The 21,740-nt window shown below is 42.8% G+C and overlaps 1 protein-coding gene across 1 annotated transcript in view; it reads right to left on the minus strand.

Annotated features, from left to right (window-relative positions):
* The window catches only part of CDH4 (cadherin 4), a 469,167-nt gene that overhangs the window by 105,162 nt on the left and 342,265 nt on the right, over positions 1–21,740 (minus strand). The window lies entirely within an intron of this gene.

The raw sequence follows: 21,740 nt of genomic DNA on the forward strand, positions 1-21,740 counted from the left end.
AAAAGCGTATTCCACATATTTTCAGCTATTTTTCTCCTCTTTTATTCATGACGATTCTCTAGGAATCATTGAAATTCTGACTTTTTGCCTTAGATGTGGAAGAACCTATATGCACAAAAAAATGCTGTTTACATGTTATTGAAACCCTAGGCTCCTTAAAGTGTCCAAATTGTTCAGCTATACCTGGAGTCTCCCAGCCATTAATCACTTCTGAAAATGCTGTCTGCAAGCTCCCACATCATGTTCTCAGTCCCTGTGACTGTGCACACAAATACTCCCATGAAATCCGAAGAACGGGGCTGTTTGCTCCCTCTTTGTCCAACCCTGCTGGCTTGACAATGCAAGGCTGGGAAGGCCCAGTGGGACGTTACCCTTTCATTTGACTATTTGTTGAGGAAAAGCATGTTTTGCACATTGCTTTTGAAACCCCTTCCCTCCCATACCTTGAGAAGAACACCACAAACCGAATACAGCATGTTGAATTACATGAACCTTGGATACAGAGCCGAGAAAATAAAAAAGGGAGGTTAATATGTTGTCCTAGCAACCCTGACTATCTCTTTAAACCCAAATTTAATTTTCTGATCAAACGCTGAAAGAAGTTCTTGCAACAGCATGACTATTCCTGAAAGAAAGTGCAAGGTACAAATAAATTACCACCCCCTGCACCATCACAAACAGTCTTGGCAGTGTAAAAGCGACGTGCATAAATTCTTCCCTAACAGGTCTATGAATACAACAAAGTAGTGGGAAGATAATAGAAATCTCGTAGCTGAGTGCATGTTAGCATCTCTGCTACAGCAGCTGCATGCTCGGAGGAGCCTGAGTGGGCTCAGTGGGTTGCAGGAGGCCCCTGCGCCCCCCCCAAACAGCCCCAATTTGGGGAGTGAAGGTCGTTTCCCAAAGGAAGAGGAGGCTTCGCTTGACAGGCAAAGGAATTGGGACGGGGCTGTGAGATGCTCTTGCACTCCTCCTGCATGTGACCTACCCCTATTTCTTCCTCTCCTGATGCAGGAGGCTGACAAGATGCTGAACGTGTTGGTGCAGAATAATATCAGATCCCCTGGCTCTGCGAATCTCCTTTGATGCCTTTTTCCAGATCATTACCAAGTTTGTACACTGTTTCCTTTGTACTGCCTCCACCAAATAGTCTGCTCCCGTTAACGGCTAATAATGTCAGTTATTACTAGACGCTGCCAGGATTGATTCTTGCTGCACTTACACTTCTGGAGCTGAAGGTCAGGGAATAGAGACAGTTTCATCTGTCTTTTCTCTACAGGATTCACTGCTCATTTAGGCTATTAGTACCAAGGAAAACGGATTGGACTTACACTGGTATAATCATGTAAAAGAGGTACTGGGGACATTGTGAAAGTACCCTCATGCTGCACACAATGGTTTACACAGGTTTTTGGGTGCCCAGTGGATATTTGTAATAGGGACCCAAGCAGACAGGTATGAATCCAATTTTCATTAGCAACTCCGTGGGTGGAAAAGAGTATATTAAAATCAAGCTTTGCTTGCACAACTGTGGTTTTAATGACAGCAACCGACTCAACAGTTCAATAACTGAAGTCCACAGTCCCCATTTTTAGAAAGTCAGCTTTCACCCTGCCAGGCAGAAAGGGCTGAAAACTGAATTTATGTGAATGTCTGTGCAAATGTATGGCTCAAGTCAGGGAGTTCAACCTCTAACCCACTACCTACATGTTTGTAGTTAGGCTTGAGGTAAGTGAAAACGTAGGAAGCCACCGCTGGACCTCCAGCTTTGAGTCACTGTGGGGTTCCCATGTTAGAAATTAAAAAGAAAGGGAAAAAAAACGGTAACTTGGGACACACAGTTGTATGTCTGTCTCTATCAATGTGTGTCTGTACAGCTCCAAAGGACTTGTAACGTGTCAGGATAAAACCAGCCCTTCACCCTTAACAAAGTTTTTCCTTAACAAAAGTGGAAGGAAAAAACACAAACCCAAGGTATCTGCACTTTTGCTGACCTTTTGCTCACTGAAGCACAGGAGCCAGGAGGGTTTCCCCAGCCCCAGCCCCAGCCCGGCTCAACTATGGCTGTGACTTGAGCACAAGCACCAAACAGCAAACCAGTCTCCCTCCAAGGAACTAAAATGGAAGCAATTTTAACCTGAATCATGGAAGGGGAGAGTCTGTTAGTTCTTTGTGGACGTTTTTCTGCTCTATTTTCTGTTGCATATAATACCCAGATCCCATTGTGATAGAAGCATTAGAAATGCATAGAGAGAGACAGAGACAGGGAAAAGGAGGCTGGATTTAAATATTCAGTGCTAAAGGCACTATATTTTATTTTCAGGAAACGCAGATTAAACAGAAGCTCTCTAAGAAAGCTATGTACAGTTTAATAAAGTGTATGCTATAGGATGTCCTTGCAGCACTTTTATTAGCATTAATAGGGTCTAAGCTGTCTGTATGTAAATCATTGCAGATCTAGGAGATGAAATATGTCGTAAGACCCACACGACTTACCCAATCACACTGAGAAAAATCCGCGAGATAATTATACTGCATTCAGCAAAACAAAGATAGGGGGAAACATGTTGCAAATATTCAGCAATGACTCATTATTTGTTGTTAATTGCCATCATACTACAATGGTTTGCCTGCTACCTGTACTTAATTCCATTTCCAGTAAGAATACAAGGATGTGAAGTGTTCCGAAAAATCACGTAAGAAGTAGCACTCGCCACAGAAAGTTGCGAAGACCACTGACAATGACGCGTAGTACGTATTACTACCAGAGAGATAGTCATCGCACAAAGGCACATGCTTTTTATATTGGAACATGTAATTTTAGCACTCTTAATGAGGTTTAAAAAAAAAGAATTTTTTTTACAGTAATCCTGTAACGTTTTGACCAAAGGTTTCATTTGCATAATTCCCAGGGTGCAATTTAGTAAATCTTGTTGAGAAGTTAAGAACATTATCTGAATACAATGTAAGGTTTACTTCTTTTGTTGAAACTGTTCCTGGAGCAGTTTACAATAATAATAATAATAATAATAATAATAATAATAATAATAATAATGATAATGATAATAATAATAATAATAATAATAATGAAAAAACCTCTATTCCCAAGGAGCTCACTAGATCAGGAGAAAAAATTACTGGTTAGGGGAATTTACCGGCTCAGGAGAGAGTTACTTTTTCATTCATTTATGCCTGGGAAGTGAGAAGACGGTAACATATCCATATGATAATCTTCTGACTGGAGAACATACACATGAATTTTTTTTCATTTATCTTTCCTTTTATAATGCAGTCAAGAGTTACGCAGGGTTCTGGGTTACAGAACAGATGGCAGAAGAATAGTTTTCCTTAGCTGCACTTATGCATTTTTTACTTGGAGAACCCTTGGTGCTTTGAGCTTCTCCAGCGCGAGGCATGGTACAACCCTGCGTATGATGATGTGAGCAAGATGAATGACGATGGCTGATGACTGTCATAAGAGGAATTTGCTTGTAAAACAGCTTTCACTCTCTAAAAAACTCCTCAGGGATGGAGCTTAGATTGGATTGTTACACTGGTGAAGGAAAATGCCCCAGGCAGAAAGGCAATTTATGGTGGAAGATGTGATCCCCTCATCCTATCCTATCTCATGAATACAGGTGAAATTTTCCACGCAGGCACTGTGGGATGCTGAGCATCCTCACTTACGCTGACAAATACAAATGTACCATCTGGGAATTCTGGGACCAGCCACCAAATCCACAGAGGGAACATGCAGCGGAGCCAGGCACCGAACTTGCGTTGCCAGACCTCTGCTTGGCTGTGGCAAGCAAGGACACAGCAACCTCACAGTGCAACGGCAAAGCAGGGGGCTGCGGGGGGGTCTGAGCTTGAAGCATTGATGCACCATCCCAAATGGAGCACGAGGGCTGCAGTCAACATTCGCAACTCAGAACCAGAACACCAAGAGCTTGACTCAGCTCTCATTTCCTCAGAGTAATCCCAGGAGCAGAAGAAATCGGTGTGATTTCACAGATGAGTATTTTCCACTGCAGGTTCTGATATAATAACTAAACTGTGTGAAAATTAACATTGCAACTCTTGGGATAATACAGGGCTAAGCCCTTCAGAGCTGGCTTTCTCCTTTGTAGCAATCTCACATTTAAATGGGCTTGAAAAGCAGCCTGTGGTTGGGATACAGGACTGCATCCCGCTTTTACAGATAAAATCTTAGGGTTTGTGCATCTCCGTCAGGAGTAACTGGGTAGCTAAACTGTTCCCACAAGTTTTACTGATAAGCAAAATTTCAACTGATGAGCTCCTTTGAGGTACCAGATTTTATCACTCCGTTTTGCTCCTGTTGATCCATATCCTTCTTGTGCTCTTAGCACTTCCATTTCTCGCTGTGGGGTTTTGAATTTACAAGCCCTCTCATCCTAGCAGATGACAGAAGAACCATGGATCCCCACAACTCTCCTGTGCCAGGAGCAGAGGCAATGCAGACTATGGAAAGCTGTATGGTCACCAGATTGGAGGACACCTGTGAGTCTCTAAATTACACAGTTTTTGGAGCACGACATTGCCAGAAAAAAGTGGCCCAATGGAGATTGTTTAGATATCAATAAAGGAAATGCCTGGAAGCCTAGGAAACCGTGTGTGTAGGGAAAGGCTGAACAAACAAGGACAACTGAGCCTACAGAACAGAAGACGGGACTGTAACAACAGTATTCCTGTACCTAAAAAACTGTATTTAGAGGATTTCACTGAGCTGTATGTGGTCTGGGTTCTGCCTGTCACTGTGTGATGGTATATGTAGGTGCCTGGGAACGTATCTAGAGAAAGGAAAGCAGGCCATTTGTACTCTGTTGCATTTTCTATCCATAGAGCAAACTAGAAAATAAATTTCCTTTGAAGTTCTCCAACTTGCTCTATAACGTATGGAGTTAAGAATGCCCTTCAAAAAATACTTAGTTTCCCAAATCTCCCATAGAATACTACGCAACATTTGCACTAACATGACCTGGGGAGACTTAGACTTGATTTTTTTGTTTTATAAAACCCATTATAATTATTAATGAACACATAAAATAATGTAAATGATAAGCAGTAAGTGTCTTTTGTGATTAAGCTCTTAGCTATTTTGCCCATTAAGAAAACCAAATTAAAATAATTGAAGACTATAATCTGTCATGCATTCAAAATGCTCCATAGAAATTCAGACAGGCAAACATATTCAAAGTCTTTAAATGAGCACACTTAAGAGTCAGTCTAAGCATTCCAGGATTGGCTCATTAATTTTAGTGGAAATATTTTAATTCAGCTACTCTTATTGCTTATTGAAATCCTTGCTAAGGACTTATTTATTTTTAACTGAATCTGCAATATGTTTAAGACTCATTTGTATAAAAGTTCTTAACTCTTATTTCACAGTTGTTTTAGAAGCCAGTAAAGAGACTCATCTCTAGCCCTGTATTTCCAAACAAATTACTGCGTGCTGCTTAAAGAATCACATATGGTTTCAATACATAGATGCAAAAGTCAAACGGACAGAGAAAAATTAAGACAGATTTGGAGACCCAATCAGGTTAAGGTTACATTTACTAACTTCTGTCCCCTTTTATCATACTTGCCAATGATCCCAAGCTACTTCCCAGAAAGAAAGGAAAAAAGAAAACAGAAGATTCTCTACAACACTTCAGCTGTCTTCAGAGAAAACTGTCTATTCTGCGCCTTGCAAAGAGGATGCTTTGACATGGCAAGAGCAGCTATCGTATTTGAATAAAAGGAGTATTTCCACTAACTACAACATTGGGCTTAATAGCAGCCTGCAAGTCTTTATCCACTCTGGACAAAACGACTATCAATTGAGTTAAGTTTCCCATGGCGGCAGTATTTGCAAACAAGGTTAAGTAGAAAAAGATCTCTATTGGCAAAGAAAGGATGGAAAGGCACATTTGTAATTGTGGATTTCTTTCTTCCCTCAACTGGGACTGGTTTCATCTCATACATAACTTTCTAAAAACCTTGTATCTAGTCTAAGATAGCCAGATAAACAGAAGACAAGCAAGCCCTTCCACACTGAAATCCACCCTCCCGTCTTGAACGCTTAAGTACACATCAAATTTCCTGGAAGAAGTGGTTTTCTCTTTCCACATATTGTAGAGAGAGAACCAGGGACTATGCTTAGACTAGATGCCTAATTTTTACACGGTTGAGATTCACTCCGATGAATACCATTCTTCCTGCAGCTACAAACAGCATTTAGCTACTATCATTACTACTAAGCAAGAGCTTAAGTTTCTTCCTCTTCTTTAAAATACAAACCAAAGCCAAATTGTAAAAACACTCCCTTTGTCACAATGGCTGGATGTCTCTCATGTCAGGTTAAATCTTCCTCTGCTCCAGTTGAAATCTGTGCAAAGTGATTTATAATGTATTTATTTTGATGATAAAACAAACTAGTATGTCAGAGAGATTAAAGCTGTCATTTAAGTTATTGATGTAACTGATGATGCAGCCTGCATTAGAGAAAGAAATTAAACTATAAAATGTTTGAACCCAAAAGAGAAGAACCTCTCACGCATGCCCAGCTCGTGCTCTGCAGCCTGCAGAGGAACCCGTTCCCTGGCCAGCTCGCCTGCTTCTTACTAGGAGGAGTTTGCTTCCTCTGCACTGACCCTGCGAGCACTTGGCTGAGGCGCTTCACCAAATGTTCAGTTGCTGAAAGCTTCCAGCGTTTCACAGGTCCTTTGGCTTTCACGCAGCTCCCTCTGTCCAAGGGTTGTTCTCCAGCGCAGTAGCTCCCTTCAGGCCAATTACGTCCACGTGGATACATTTCTCTGGAGCTTTCCCTATGCCCATCGGTAGCTTTGATAGTCTTCACTCCCTCTCTCCTTTCCAGGTTTTTTTGAATTGTTTACCAGGTTTCTTCTCCTGGATGAAAATGTAACATCGAGCAGATGGAGAACAGGAGAATATAAATCGGGCTCAATAAGGAGACCATAATGCAGTGGGAGAGAAGAATGTCTGCCTGTGATTCTGGCCGATAACCGTGTGTGACCCCATGCATAAATACGGGATGAAATGAACTTGTCAGACTCATGGTCCAATTCAAAACTATCATTATTCTGTTCGGCATAAAAGCAAAGTAACAACCCCTTTGCCTAGGAAACCAAATTTCATACATGATCAGATGAGATGCTACAAGCACAGAATACCTGGTGCACAGCAGTGCAGCCAGGCTCGGGATCTGCTGCATTTTAACTTTGCTTTTCTACCTGCTGAAACAGCAAAGAATTTATGTTTTAGCATGAGTTGTCCGGATGCAACAAGACTGAGGTCTGCAGGATTTGTGAGGCCAGTCTGCTCTACCTAACTCTCCAGTTGGGCCAATGTTTCCGAGTGGTGACTTGGGACCGACAGCAGCTAAGACGATGCCAGCCCTGCCAGGTCTCTGTCTTTACCAGTGAAAACTCAGTAAATTGCAATTTGTTGCGTGGTCTTCATGATTAAATAATTAAGCAATTTTCATTACTCGCTATTATGAAGGTCAAGAAGCTAATGTGCCTGCATCGGGAACTGGCCAATGCTAATGGATCTTTCACATCTAATGGTAATTGATACGGCACAGTAATTTCTAAAGCAACATGTGCCTTTCTTCAGGCCTTTTGCAGCTGCTTCAGTTTTTAAATACTCCACTGTGGAAATGCTTCAGACTGTAGCAAGGTGAGTGAGAGGGAGGAGAGTGGCTCTGATGGGAAGGGAAGATTAGTATGGATCAACAGAATACCACCATGTGACCAACGTCTTATCACTGCCAGAACGCTGATAGCAGAAGCAACAGAACTTGGACACTACTCTTTCTCTTATCTCTCTTACAAGAGAGCAGATTCTTCAGTGTAGTGACTGAAGGCATCCCAGTGGAGTGTCATGTGCTGCTATTGGGTGAATTTTGGCCCTGAAGAACTGAGGCTGGTTCACACTGTGCAAGATGCAAGTGGCTGATATTAAGTAACTGGGACCTGAAGCAGATGCACAAGCCTTCCTCTGCTGTAGGAGATGCTCCATGACAAAAGGTCAAGGAAATACCTCTGAGAGTTCAAAACACACTGTTCTTACTACTGTGATGGAGGAGTCGTGACAGGCAAGAGATCATCCTTCATAATCTATTTATGAAGGGCTACACGCTGTTATCCTTACATAGGGTACCATCCTGCAGTGCCTTCTTGCAGCTGACCCTACTGCTGGCTGCTACAGCTATGCCTAAATGAAGACTAAGTCAAGAAAAATAAATCACAGTAGTGGCACTTTGTCCTCATTTCTTTTTGAAGGGTGTCTGTCCCGAAGCCTTATGCCGCGTCTGCCACAGAGCCAGCCTGGCAAAGAGAATCCAGCACCCTTCTGGGTAAAACTGAGCAGGAAACCCGAGTGCTCAGTGCAGAAGATAACCAAGGGCAGCAAATACTGACCTACGCAGGAGTAACCTGATCACTGTAACTAATGATCAAAGCCCCCGGCTAGTATAAATCAGTGTAGACTCACTGCCTTCAAACAGAGGCATGCTAATTTATTTCAGCTGAAAATCTGGTCCGTGGCATTTAAAAATTAAGCTGCACAGCAGAAGAACAAGGGAAGAACAGTCTTTGTACAACGACATGCAGCAATTTAACACAAGCAACGTTCCTCTCCGTAGGACAGTGAGCTCGGACACAGGGAAAAAGTATTCAGTGAGGAACAAACACACTTGTGACCTCATGAAGGGAGCTTTTCCCAGATTCAAGGGATATAATTGGTCTTAGTATGACCTTTGCTTTTGTAATGAACTCTGGCTTTCCCAATCATATACAGCCATGCACTGAATTCACATTTTGCACAACACCTACAGATATTACTGATCGTGGAGAAGTGGTGCTGTGGCATGATTGAGAATGCTACTCTCAGCATAAAATTAAGCTTTTGGATCTGTCTGCAAATAGCTAACAATAGGAAACAACAATAAAACTGTCTAGTGTATGTATTTTGGAGAACAAAATCTGCTGAGGCTCATGCTTGAGACACTACTTTGGGATGCTCTGCAGTTCTCAAAGTCTCTCTAATAAGTTTAATTATAGGAAAAGCAAACCCATCCGTTTGTTCTGTAGGGTAGATTACACGGCACAGTGTATATAGAAGTTATTTCATTGGTCAGTAAAGGGAACCACCAACTGGGAGCAGGCAGAAAATGAAGTTCTTCCTATGCACTACAGGAGCAACGCCAATGGGCATCAGTGCAGGTTTAGACTCGATGATCCTTATGGGTCCCTTCCAACTCAAGGTGTTCTATGATTCTATGATTTATTGTCCACTGAACAAAGCCAGTGTGAGATGACTTTGGTCCTAGGACTCATCCTCACATGTTATGCAGACAAAATATTGGATCCTCTACAACTTTTCCCTGATGGCCAAATTCTGCCCATGGATTGATACATATGCTTCCTTCACCAACAGGTAGCAGCAGCTAAGCAGGACATCTGAGAGTTGCGTTTTCCCTTCAAGCAACTGCTGAGCAAGACACCGCGAGAACTCTGTGGTCAGGAAAATCTGGCAAGGTAACAGCAAACAGACAGAAGTCAGGCACGTGCACCCCAGCCCACACCGCACGATCCAGCACCATGCCGACACGTACACATTCGGTACAGCTACATACACTGTGCACCAGCTACCCATGCAAAAATGCTAAAGACCAGCTACAGGCACACGCTGCCACGTGCGTGCCAGCTGTGTTCGCCATCACCTACAAGTGTCGAGCCTCCCGCAATCCCCTCTCCCAGCCAGCTCTCCTCCGTCCTGGCCATCCTGTCTCATCTTCCTGCAGCTCAGCGGCTTTGCTAAGGGTCCCTCCGGCAGCTGCAGCTCCTGTACTCAGGCCCCTCTTTTCTAAGGTACCTTTCCCTCTGGCGTGGGTGCCCTCAGACTCAGACACCCATCATTTTTGCAAATCTGCTTCATGTATTAGGGGCAGGAGATTGCCTTCTAGGAAATTTCAAACCTAGCTGAACTCTGCTCAGTTGGAACGAATTCACAGGGCTGAATTTTTGGCAAATTTTTCTCTTTCATTAACTGTACTTCTGTGCTGGTTAGATCTGAGACCTCTGCTTACTTTGACTTGAATTCACGTTAGGTTTAATTCATGTAACTTATTGGTGTGCTTCCTGCCCACACACTTTTAACACAAGAGGCAGACAGGCCTGTTTTAGGACATGGTGCCATATATTTAAAAAAACCCAACAAAAACGCAATCACTTCTGACATGTTTTGTGCCTTTTTACATCTCAATTCCATTTATGGCACATTCTGGTTTTGAATTTAACTCCCCAAAGCCAGTAACAGTCCTCAAAAGTCACAAACACGGACACAATCACAAGCCTCCCACCCCCTAAAAACCCCAGTAACAACAACCGCGTTCACATAGGTAGTTTTATTTGCAGAAAGCGCAAAGCACAGACGCCTGAACAAGCGGCTGAGCAGCCATGCTCCTGAATGGGTATCTGCAGACATACTCATGCAAGTACACCCAAATACCGCACAGGCAGTTAGAGGGGCTGTGCTCCTGTGTGCCAGCATGCACGGCTCCGGTGCACCGCAGGTGAAATGCACTGCAATGTAGCCTGGAGCTTGATTAACTCTCCAAAGACCAGTTACTTTCTAGGATCTCAAGAGGCTCACAATGAGAAGTCTTCCTATTACTAATAATTTACAGGGGGACACACGTTAATTTGCTGATGCCACTTGCCTTTCTCAGCACTTCCACAAATAGATGCGAGGTGCAAACCACTTGCTCAGATTTTCTGTGCAAACCTGCAGCTTGGCGGACTTGGCTAACAAGGATGGTGGAGTCCAGTCTGATCTGGGATGCTAATGCTCGACTGCCTTTTTAATTGCAGATACTCTGACAGACATGCTGAATTTCTTGTTTCTTTTTTCTTTTGCAGTATTATTAATTGATAATTTAAGTTCTGATCTGGTGAATTACATGCAATTCCTTCACTATCAGTTAAATGACAAGTTTAGAGCAGAATAGTTTAGGTAAGCAGATTGTCAGTGCTTATGGCTGTAAGACATAATTATGTACAGCCAACTGTGTAACGCGCTTGAAAAAATTATAAGCCTAGGCACCGAAATTAACATTATTTCAAGATGAAGTTGTACAAATACAGCTGCAAAAAGTTGCCAAACCCTATTAATTTATTCCAACTGTAGTGGGTAGTGCAGTGGGGTTCCAGCCCCCACCGCCCTGCGAAAGAAAGTTTAACTATAACTCACAACGATTCAAAGGCTGGATGTTTAAATCTAAACATGGCTCTAGAAAACTATTTCAGCTATTATTTATGTACTCATAAACTTCTGGGCATCAGCTGGTAACTTGGCATGATAACTCCTCAGCGTGTCAGGGCAAACATTAAACGCTAAATTACCATATGTCAGCTTAGGGTAGTTAATAATTCTACCACATCTTGGACAACTTGAAGGCTTTGCTGAAACTACTGTCAAATCAAATCTTTCCTTTGATCAATAAAGCAGCACAATGAAATACGCTATTTGTGGTGTCTGAAAGAATAGATTAGCAAAATACTGTAAATGCAACTGGCAGGGTCTAATTCCATTTCTTAACTGGAGATCCCCAATACGCACATCAATACTTTCAACGAGGCGACCCACACGAGGAAACAGCACGTGTCTGTACCTGACCTATCTATTTCTCTGTTACGTGCACTTCTGGTTTGCCACCAAACCCCCCTAAAGCCCTAGAGCTGCTTGTTACCTGCAGATCTAACAGGCAGCAGTTAATTACGGGAGCAATGTTTGTTCCACACCGCTGGGTCTATCAATCGCAGCCGGAGGACTAAAATAGAGAAAGACTGCAAGCATAGAGAACCCATTTGACCTTCTGCTTGTTTTCCAAGCTGTGTAATAGAGATATCTCTAGCAATACTAAGAATAAGGACCAGCAGCAATCTCTGGGAACAGCCAAACAAGGTAGGAAATGCAGAAATCTGTACACTGGGCTTTATTTAAAGGGGTACTACCAACCCCAAATCGCACTTCTGCTGCCACTTTAACTCTCAGTCAAGTATGGCTACAAGTAGCACATGCTACTACAGAAGTAAAACTGATTGGAAGGAAATGTTACTTCCTCTGTGCATTTGACAGCATCAATGACACATTTCAAGATACTCAACACCGGCAAATCGGGGCCAGATCATCAGTGCAGTTGTGTTCCTGCCAAAGCACCTGAAACGTAAGTCAAGCTATTTCTAGGGCTTGCCGCACATCTTACTATGAATACGCAGAAAATCTGGCGCTGGCTTCCCATAGTGCAGCCACAGGTCATTTGTAGCCTCTACACGAGCCCTGGAAGGGATTTTTACTTAACGCAAACTGAAAGCAATGGTGTTGCATTGCAGATGACTTCACTGCGCAGCACCCAGCCTGGTCCTCACTCCCACGAGGAGCCCTCCAGGAACAAAGCTGGGAAACCCTGCTCTAGTTTCTTATTTTGAAGCACAAATGAAATCTGAGCTCTTACAACATTTCTGTGTTTTCTTGTGCTCTTTGGTCTGTTCACTGTATCCACTGTCACGTTGGATTTCATAGTTCAACTGTAAGTCAGAAATACGCCCTCCAGTTCTTACAGATCCACCCATCCAGCACACACGTCTTCTTAAACCCTTGTTGGAGACTGGTGACAGCAGGAGTGGACCTGAAACGTGCTGGTCCCCAACAACCTTTAAAACCATCAGCAGTGAGTAAAGGAAAACCATTTCTTATAGTACATTTTTGAGCATTTTGTTTTTTTGTAATTCAGGTCACTCCATCTGATCCTCCATCGCTGATAGATTTAGTCGTAGCAGTTGTTCTCAGGCTGCAGGGCCCTGAGAAAGTGATGTGAAAGTCGCTGGTGGCAGGAAATTGCCTTCATAATACTTTCAATTTAAAAAAGTTGATAATGATGCAGGGAATAGGTCCTGTGGGAACCGGGAGGGTTGAAAATAATCCACCAGTGAAAGAATTGTGAACTGCTGACTTTCGGCATTTAATTGGGATGGAATTACAGGTCATCTTCCTCTATCAATCCCATACATACTCAAAAGGTGATACTAAAAAGGAACAGATTATTATTATTTTATACAGTATCTTTTTTTATCAGAGGAAATTAAAAGAAAACAGTCTGTCACATACCAAAATCACGTGGCTGGTTCATAAGCCATGCCTTGCTCTCCAAGCTAGTGCAAATCAGCACGGCTTCTTTTAGTTCAGTGGCTTTACACCTACTTCCACTGGCTGACAAGCTGACCCAGTATTTCACCCAGGTGATTAGAGTGGAATATCACTTCATGTTTATTTCTAGGAAAGCTCAAAGTTGGCTCTTGTGCCTTTGAGAAGCTGGATGTGTGCAGGGGAATGATGTTTCTTCAAACTCTAAATCTTCAGGGCTTTTTTTTCTTTTTTTCTTTTTAATAAGAAGCAGGAGGAAGATTTCCTGACCCTCTGAACTATCCCTGGTTTTGAATACGCTACATGGCATGCCTGTAAACAGAAGAAGAAAGCTCTTATGTGAAACTTCTTAAACTGCAGAGGATGATGGACAGCAAATGGGATGCAAGCCAAGGAACATGACAATTAGCACAGAGAAAGTTTCCAGGGTTTATTCCATCAGTCAGCACTTAAGGAGGCTTTGAAGGGGAAAAAGCATCCTTTTATATATTAATCCACTACTTCTGCACTTTCCCCCTATTCCATGGATTTAGTGCTTAGCTACTAAATATCTATATGCAGAGCTTTATTAAGAGGAGTTGGTTTACTTTTTGAAAGATTCCACATCCATTAGTTTATAGAGAGAAAAAAGGCAAAATCATTTCGCCTGCTGCAATATCCAGAGTTTAAATGACGATTTACTCTTCCCCAGCTTTTAGTACTTAAAGATGGGGATGAGAGAAGAGCTAGCATTTCTTGCAGTGCTATTTCTGGTCACCACCTTACTAAAGAGTCGGGTTATGCTACAGATGATAAAGGAACTCAGTGAAAGCAAAGGGAAAATTCCCCCACATTTCACCCCCTTCCTGTTCTGTCTTGGCAGACTTCACATCTGAAGAGGCACCTTACTGTTCCAAGATAAAATATTTTCTCTCTTCTTTAAAAAGAAAAAGTTCTCTCAAGCAAGAAGTTGGGCAACAGCAGGGGACAATGCCATCCCAGTATTAATTAGCAAATTCCAAATGAATCATAGTTTGTGCTTAGCGGGGTATCCTTGAAAACCATGTGAACTTTTAAAATGCTGTGTTGAGCATAATAGTTGCAGCTTATTTTTATATATTTTTTAATAGGACTAACAAAGAAAGAGTTGCTTTGGAAGGGCATCTTATTCATTGCCTCCATGGCCCTGTTCCCAGGCATTTGTGCTCTTGCCCATCTCTTTATTCGGAGGATGACACCCCCCTTAGCTCATCCCTTTTGGTTCGAGGCCACTACAGGGGGACAGGATTTTTCCTCTAATTAAGAGGTGGCATGTGCGGCTGTCCCCACTGTGCCCTGAATCACCTAGCAGGGGGTGCACTGTGACATGCCACACTTGTCATTTCTGCGTCTCTTTGATCCCGAGTCCCCAGGACTCCAAAATTTGCCTTCCCCACAGAGGAGTGGTGCTCCTGCCACCTACTGCCGGGCTTCCTCTCTATGCCAGGGCTCCCATCGCTCTGCAGGTTGGTGCTTTCATGCACCCAACTCCCTGCCTCAGCATGGGAGGCAGAACCGAGTAGCGGCTACATATGGCAGCAAATGCAGCAGCAGACTTTGATCTTAATTTCAGGATTATTTAGGTTGTGATTGAGCCGGGGCACCTGCCTGTGCAAGGCTCATCGATTCTCTTTGATTTGGAAGGCTCTGTGGATCTGTGTCAGACTGTGAACTTCAATTTCAATGCAGAGCTTCATTGCTGTTTTTCCTCTCTTTCACTTCTATATTGAGTTTAAAAGACACAGGAGTTGAGAAAAGAAATTGGTGCACCGGTACAGGGTAAGCAGTAATGGGAGATTGTGAGCATTCATTCAGGTAGCATGCCAGGAGAAGAAGATGCCTTTGGCTATCTAAGAAACGCCAGCATTTCAGCTCCAAGCTTCAGGGCAATGCTGAATAAACAACAGATCAGACCAAGAGCATCTTTGACCACCTGATCTGAGTTCCCTCAAAGGCTCAGGAAGTCGGTATAGAAAGGTTTCAAGGGCTACACTTGAGCGGGCGACAAAGAGCACACAGACATCCAGGATGTGGGCCAGACCAAGCCGTAGCTGACTGGGAGACAGTGCTGGCGATTCAGCTTCAGAGGGGAGGATGGGTGAAACAGCCCAGGTGTCCCTTCTGCCACAGGAGACCAATGCCACCTTCAGGGGAGAAGCTCTTTCAAGGCCAGTAGAGGCAAGGAAAGACACTACAATTTTTAAAAGATTATGGTCTAAACAGAAAGAATGTTCCAGAGCAGTAAGAAAACTCATACAATGAAACATTGATTTTTTTCTAGGCCTGTGTATTTCTTGAACCAGCTAAAGGAAGAGCAGTCTCAGGAACGGTTACTAACCCTGTGTGCCTGTTGGCTGGGAAGAGGAAAAAAAAAAGGGAGAACCAAGAAAATACAATCCCCTCCCCATTCTGTACCAGGATAACCCTGCTGCTTGCAGAAAGCAGGCTGGGGAAGGATTCAGCCACTCAAACGCACATTGCACAGTGTGGGTTTAACTTAACTCAAACCTGTCCACCACGATTTAGCAAGAACGGCGATAATTGTGAGATTCACATGTCTCCTTATGCTTTCCCTTACCCTGGCAAACAGAATTGACTGCGCACAGAAAAGCTGGGGGGTTTTAGGCAACCTAAAGAACAACTGCAATGTCCACTGGGATCCAGAACATTCAGAGCTATTTTAATCAAATTACTATCGATTAGGGACAAACTAGAGTGTATTGAAGTTAATGGACAGATTTCCATCAACTTCAAAGGGCTCTGAAGCAGCCTGTAACAGAGAAAAGCAAGTATCAAAATGAGAAAATGCATTTTAGTCTAACCCTAATTGCATGAGATGAAAGAATTGTTTCAGCCGAAACTTTCTGAAACTATTCTACCCGAGACAAACATCAAACATCTCAAATAGTCAAAATCCAGCAAAGCTACCAGTGAAGAAGGAAAGAGTCTGCTAACAGTAAGTGTGGCCAGCTATGGGTACCAGAGACCTATAAACAGATATATTAGCTCTACTGACAGCCATAGAAGACCTTTACTAGCTTAAATAGGAAAAAAACTTTGCAATTTTGTGCATGTATAGATATAAACACTAGTTCAGTTTTACTTTCCACTCAAATTTATTTTCTCTAAGAAAGAGGAGATTCCCCCCCCCCCCCCCCCCCCCGAAAAATGTTAGTGTTTAATTCCTCACTACAAATATATCATTTGTCCTTTTGTCTTCACAGGACCTAATCATCTTCTCTGAGGGATGAATATGAAATCATGACACAAGGAATTTCTTTAAACTAGCCTCTCTCTTACTGCCTAGAACATTTCGTTGTCTTTAAAGCTATATATTTATGTGACAGCCAGACATCCATTAAAACCCACAAATCTTAAGGCCTAAGAGGTATAAAAGGGATTTCTTCTTTTAAATTTTATAAGGGAAAAATCAGGCCTGAATACTGGGGGGTCATGACTTTACTGACCTTCACAATTTTAGGTTCTTCCCAGAGTTGGTGTAATTAAGTATTGAGTCTGTGGAAGAAATAAGTTTTTTTCCTATTAAAGAAGCTAAACTGAGAGAGCACTTTAAATAGCTTGCAGGGACCAGCAGCACCATATTGTTCTCAATTCCAGCATTACATTTCTCCAGCTTTCATTCATTCAAGAGGTTTAGCAGGTAAACAGATAAATCCCACTTGAAGTCACTTGTGCCATGCTTGAATGGCAGCGGAGGCTGTACTGGCTTTCTTGATCACACAAGAGTTGAGAAAATTTGAGGCAGTAATTAAAGGAAGAAAGATTTGATGTTTAAAGGCTCCATCCTGCCTAGTTCCTTCTTCCATCAACATTCAATGGGATGTTTTGCTCAAAGTGTACTGGAATAAGTACCAGAATCTGCCCATATATTTTTTTTTTTTGAAGGACAGATGAAGATCCCAGCACCACCATTACCAACAGGAAAAGAATGCAAACATCCAACAAACATCTAGCTACCAGAGCCCTGACTGCCAGGTCTTTTGGTAGAAAAGGTGCCAGACCATTGTCCACCAAAGGCTCCAGGCCCAAAGCTTTCCAGACAAACCCTTCTTTCATAAAAAGCCTTTGAGAAGTACAAATGCAAAGCACAGCAGTAGTTGCTGGTAGCTCTTTCTCCAGCTATGCTGCCATTTTAAACTGCAGTGTTCAACCAGGGGAGATGCTGTTTATCACTTTCCTTTGCGTTGCTCCCAGCTAAGTGTCACCTCAGTGGTCATCTCAGAATGTGCGAGTGGAGCACTGGCTGAAGTGCATGTACCCCACGCTGCTTCAGATAAGCACGACTGGGATCGAAAGATACGGTTCAAGCATCTCGTAATGTCCTATTATCTGTGGATCACTGACAGGGTTGATTATAACAGTTTGACATGACTCCAAAGGAGCTGTTATGGTCTATTGTATCAATAGGTACCTAGGGAGCCTTTAATCTGCAGATGCATGTGTAATAACAGCATACTAAAAACACAGTATATTTTTTTCTTAAAAGTTGCTACTGCTAAAGCGGTAAAAAGAAGCAGAAGTAATGTTCATTGTAAAAATAAAAAGCCCTGTCATTCTTCACATGACAAGAGCACAAAAAAGTCTGAAACCCAAGATTTTTCCCCTTTCAGTTGTAATATAAAAATGATCCAAAATGTTTACGCCAGGAGACAATTTGGAATGACTTGTTTTCCTGCTGAGCTATAATCTTGGTCAGCGGGAATGCTACTGATGTGACTTAAACTGTATTGCTGCTGTAGTGTGAAGGAAAGGGGTGAACTGTCATAATTCTTAAATTAGCAGAAACGTTTTTTGTGTGTATGATGTGTGAAAGTATGAAAATAAATGTGGGGGAAAATTGCTTGTTTCCCTTGGAAACTGGTAGATGGATTTGATTAAGGAAAGTCTACTTCCATGTTAGGTTCTCATGAGGTTCCTGGATACTGCAGAGACAGGTGCGGTGTGAAGGCACACATACAAAGAAAGATACTGTTTTAGCAACAGAATTGAAATGATACATAGAATATACAATTATCACTTATGAAGTCATAGGCTCTTGCTTTTTTCAGAGCAGATTCTTTCAAAACACTTATTTGTGCAGTGAGGTCTATGAGATGCCATATACCCAGAGCACAGAGGCATTCAAATTTGTTTACCTGGAAAATGCTGCTAAAAAAAGATTTGCTTAAAAAGAGTTCTGTTTATAAGAAAGGAGCTAGAAGACACTTTGGAAACATTTGAGTGCTCATTCTTTAAGCAGTATCTTTTTGCAGATACAAGATACTTTTCAAAAAAGGCATAAGGTATACAAACATCCAGGATCTCTGATGAGAAGAACGCTGACTGTTCAATCCTATTCCCATTTAGTCTCGACACAGAAACACATCCGTAAGAAGTTTTTCAGGAGAATAAACATCCATTATGCTAGCAATTAAATCCTTACTTGTACAAAGGTCTTATTGTTTCCACTCATAGTTGTGACAGAAGAGTACCACTATCTCCTGAGAATTTTAACGAAAAATTTTTGAATGTAGCACTGCACTTGTGTGACTCGGCACACTTCAGTCCCTAGGTCTTCAGGGGAAAAAAAGGCTGGGTTACAAACCCCATACGATAAACAAACATTTGACAGTATGTTTCAAAACATTATTTAAATAGAGACTTCTGTTCAAGTTATTAATGCCTTTAATATGGATTCTCATCTCCTCTTCTCTTTTTATTACTTTGTGTGTCTTTCTGGTTATTTAAAGAGTTTTGAACAGAGCTGGTCAGCACTTCAGAGCTCCCACTGCTCATCAGCGACAGATGCTGACCATAAAGTTAAAGCCAACACAAAAAAAACCCCAACCCAGAATCCTTTTTTCTTCTCTCAGGGGATGGAAGGCGAACACATCCATACCTCCCTGTCCTGCTCCTCCCAATTTCCTATCAGAGAGCAACACCAAGTCAGCACTGAGCTCGCTGGCTTGTTTTAACTCAGAATATGGGAGCACCAGCTCTTTGCAGCTATTAAGCACTGTGTTACCTGGACCAAATCCGCTGTCCCATCAGCTCCTGGGGGGGGGGGTGGGGGGTGTCAGAGAAGCCCATGAGAACATCTTGCATCCTCAGAAGACAAGTCTGCAGGTGCTTGAGCAGCATGTGCCCCCCCCGCCACCTTGTACCGTGCTGCTCTTTCCTCAGGGTAACAGCTGGCTTTGACAGCCTGTGTGTTTGATGGTGTGGATATCACACATATGGGAAAAGGGTCACGGTTTCCAAATCGTCTGGTGGAGTAATGGGAGGAGACAGCTCCCCAGCAGCAAGAGCCAGAACATCTCTGTGCTCTGACATCGTGTCAGGACACCGGGACAGTCAAAAGAAAACCAGACATCTCCCGTGCCCTGAAACATCTGCCCATCTACATCAGACCAGTGGCGGTGTCAGATGGTGCCAAATGCATCTGGGCTTCTTTCTTGTTTGCTTCATCTTCCACACCTTCAATGTGAACTAATTCAAAGCACGGATCAGCTGGTGAATTTTTAGTGATCGTGAAAGCTGGGACCATCAAACACAGACAGAACAGGACAGATACAGTCCAAAGGTAAAAAACTTCAGTCCTATCTTCTAATATACCTACTAGTGTAGTCCCAGGCTCTCTCAGTAACAGTTTCTTATTCTGATGTGCTGAATGTTTATGTAACGTTTTTCACATTAACAACACAGCAAGGAAATAAAGAGCCAGACAGTTCGTGTTCATGAGTAAACTATGTCTACAAGGAGAGCAAGAGACCCAATCCATTTGGAGTCTGAAATCAGATCTCCGGGAATGCTTTACATTATTGCCCTACAGGATGCCTAGAGTTTTTATCTAACTTAATGGTTTTCCTCTTACCAAAATGCTACTAATGAACAATATGGCTGGATGAAAAAACTTTTATAAAGTCACTTGCAACTGGATTAAGTGTATCAAGACGTTTTCTTTGATATTGTCTTGTCAGTTCATATCAAATGACTTTTCCATGCTTTCATGTCAGGTAATTCCCAAGAAATTCATGGCTACAATCTAAAATAAATGTGTGACTTTCAAATCAGTGAGAGCTGAATGATAGGAATTTTAAATTGCTGGGATAAAACTGCTAGCTACTTCATAACACTCATGCTGCTTCCAGATTTAATACCTGCCTTTTCGAACACTATCAATTCACTTAATATGTCAGTGGGGAATAACATTATTTTATTTTCCTTTACAAGGATCATGAACCATTTTCTCTTATAGAAATGTACCAATTACCCACATGCCAATTGTCCCAGACACACTCTGATCTTACAGCGTGGACATTCAGTTCAGATGCACACAAAGCTTTCTGATGCTACAAAAGAACCACTGTGGGCTAAATTCAGGATTGATGAAAGCAGGCAAATTTCTGCTGACATCAATGGAACCACACTCCCCAATGCAGGTTCTGAGTTTTGCCCTCTGCCCCGAGAATCTGACAAATGCCGATGGAAGTCAGAAAGAAACCTTTCATGTGAAAAATACCTAATTTAAGGAATTAGCAGAGCAAATCCATAAAAAAAGAGACTAGAAATAAGAGACTGTATTGTTCCACTTATGCTGGGATAGGCAAGTTGTGTCTTACTCCACCAGCTGGGACATTAGAAGACAGGGAATTACCGCTGGGGCAAGGCAAGAGGTGTTCGTACTTCTCCCTGCCCTCACAGGATCGTTTGGCACGAGGAGTGCAACGGGAAAAAGGGAGCCAGTCTTCAGGAACGGTCGTGTTCAAGGAAACATCGAGGGGTCAGGTACGCGCGGTGGCACAGCTTGGCCACTCAGCGTGTAGCACTAGATGCAATGTCTACAGGGCACAGCGAGTTAGCGCCAGAACTGGAAGCTGCGTCTCTAAGCCTGCCCTCGCTAATTGGTCCTGCTGAGAATTTGGGTATATTAGCCAGGGCAGAGTGCCACACTAATGAAGCTGTACTGCTTCTGGGACCGGGGCTGGTAGCTCTGTAGGGCACTGCCCTGTGCTAGGCAGGCTTTCCAGGCTGCTCACAGCCACCGCAGCCATCTCCACCTGCTGCTGCCCCGCGCTGTGTTGACATACCCTGCGACTGTGCCACAGGGAGCTCTGCCTCCTGCAAGCGCTGATGGTAAAACAAGCTCTGAACAGATGAAGGAGTTTCGTTATTCTGAAGCTGCGTTCACTGACTTACATCCCAGAGCTACCAGCTTGTTTTACCTTTTGCAGGCTCCCGTGGAGGAGACGGGGCACTGCGCTTTGATCCTGGGAGAGCTGGCAATGCTGGGAACTCTGCAGCAGGTCCCTGCAAATTTATTTCTGGTAATGAATTGTCCCACTGTTCCAGCATTGTTTACAGTGATTTATTCAGAGTATATCTGCATATACATTACATATGCAGCTCTCACCAACGCTTGGTAGACCTTATTCTGCATTGATTGGGATGTGCTGGGAGATATGCCAAACACACTTAGCAGAGAGTAT

This window comes from Aptenodytes patagonicus, chromosome 14 (genome assembly GCF_965638725.1).
Source record: "Aptenodytes patagonicus chromosome 14, bAptPat1.pri.cur, whole genome shotgun sequence".
NCBI classification, from domain to species: domain Eukaryota; kingdom Metazoa; phylum Chordata; class Aves; order Sphenisciformes; family Spheniscidae; genus Aptenodytes; species Aptenodytes patagonicus.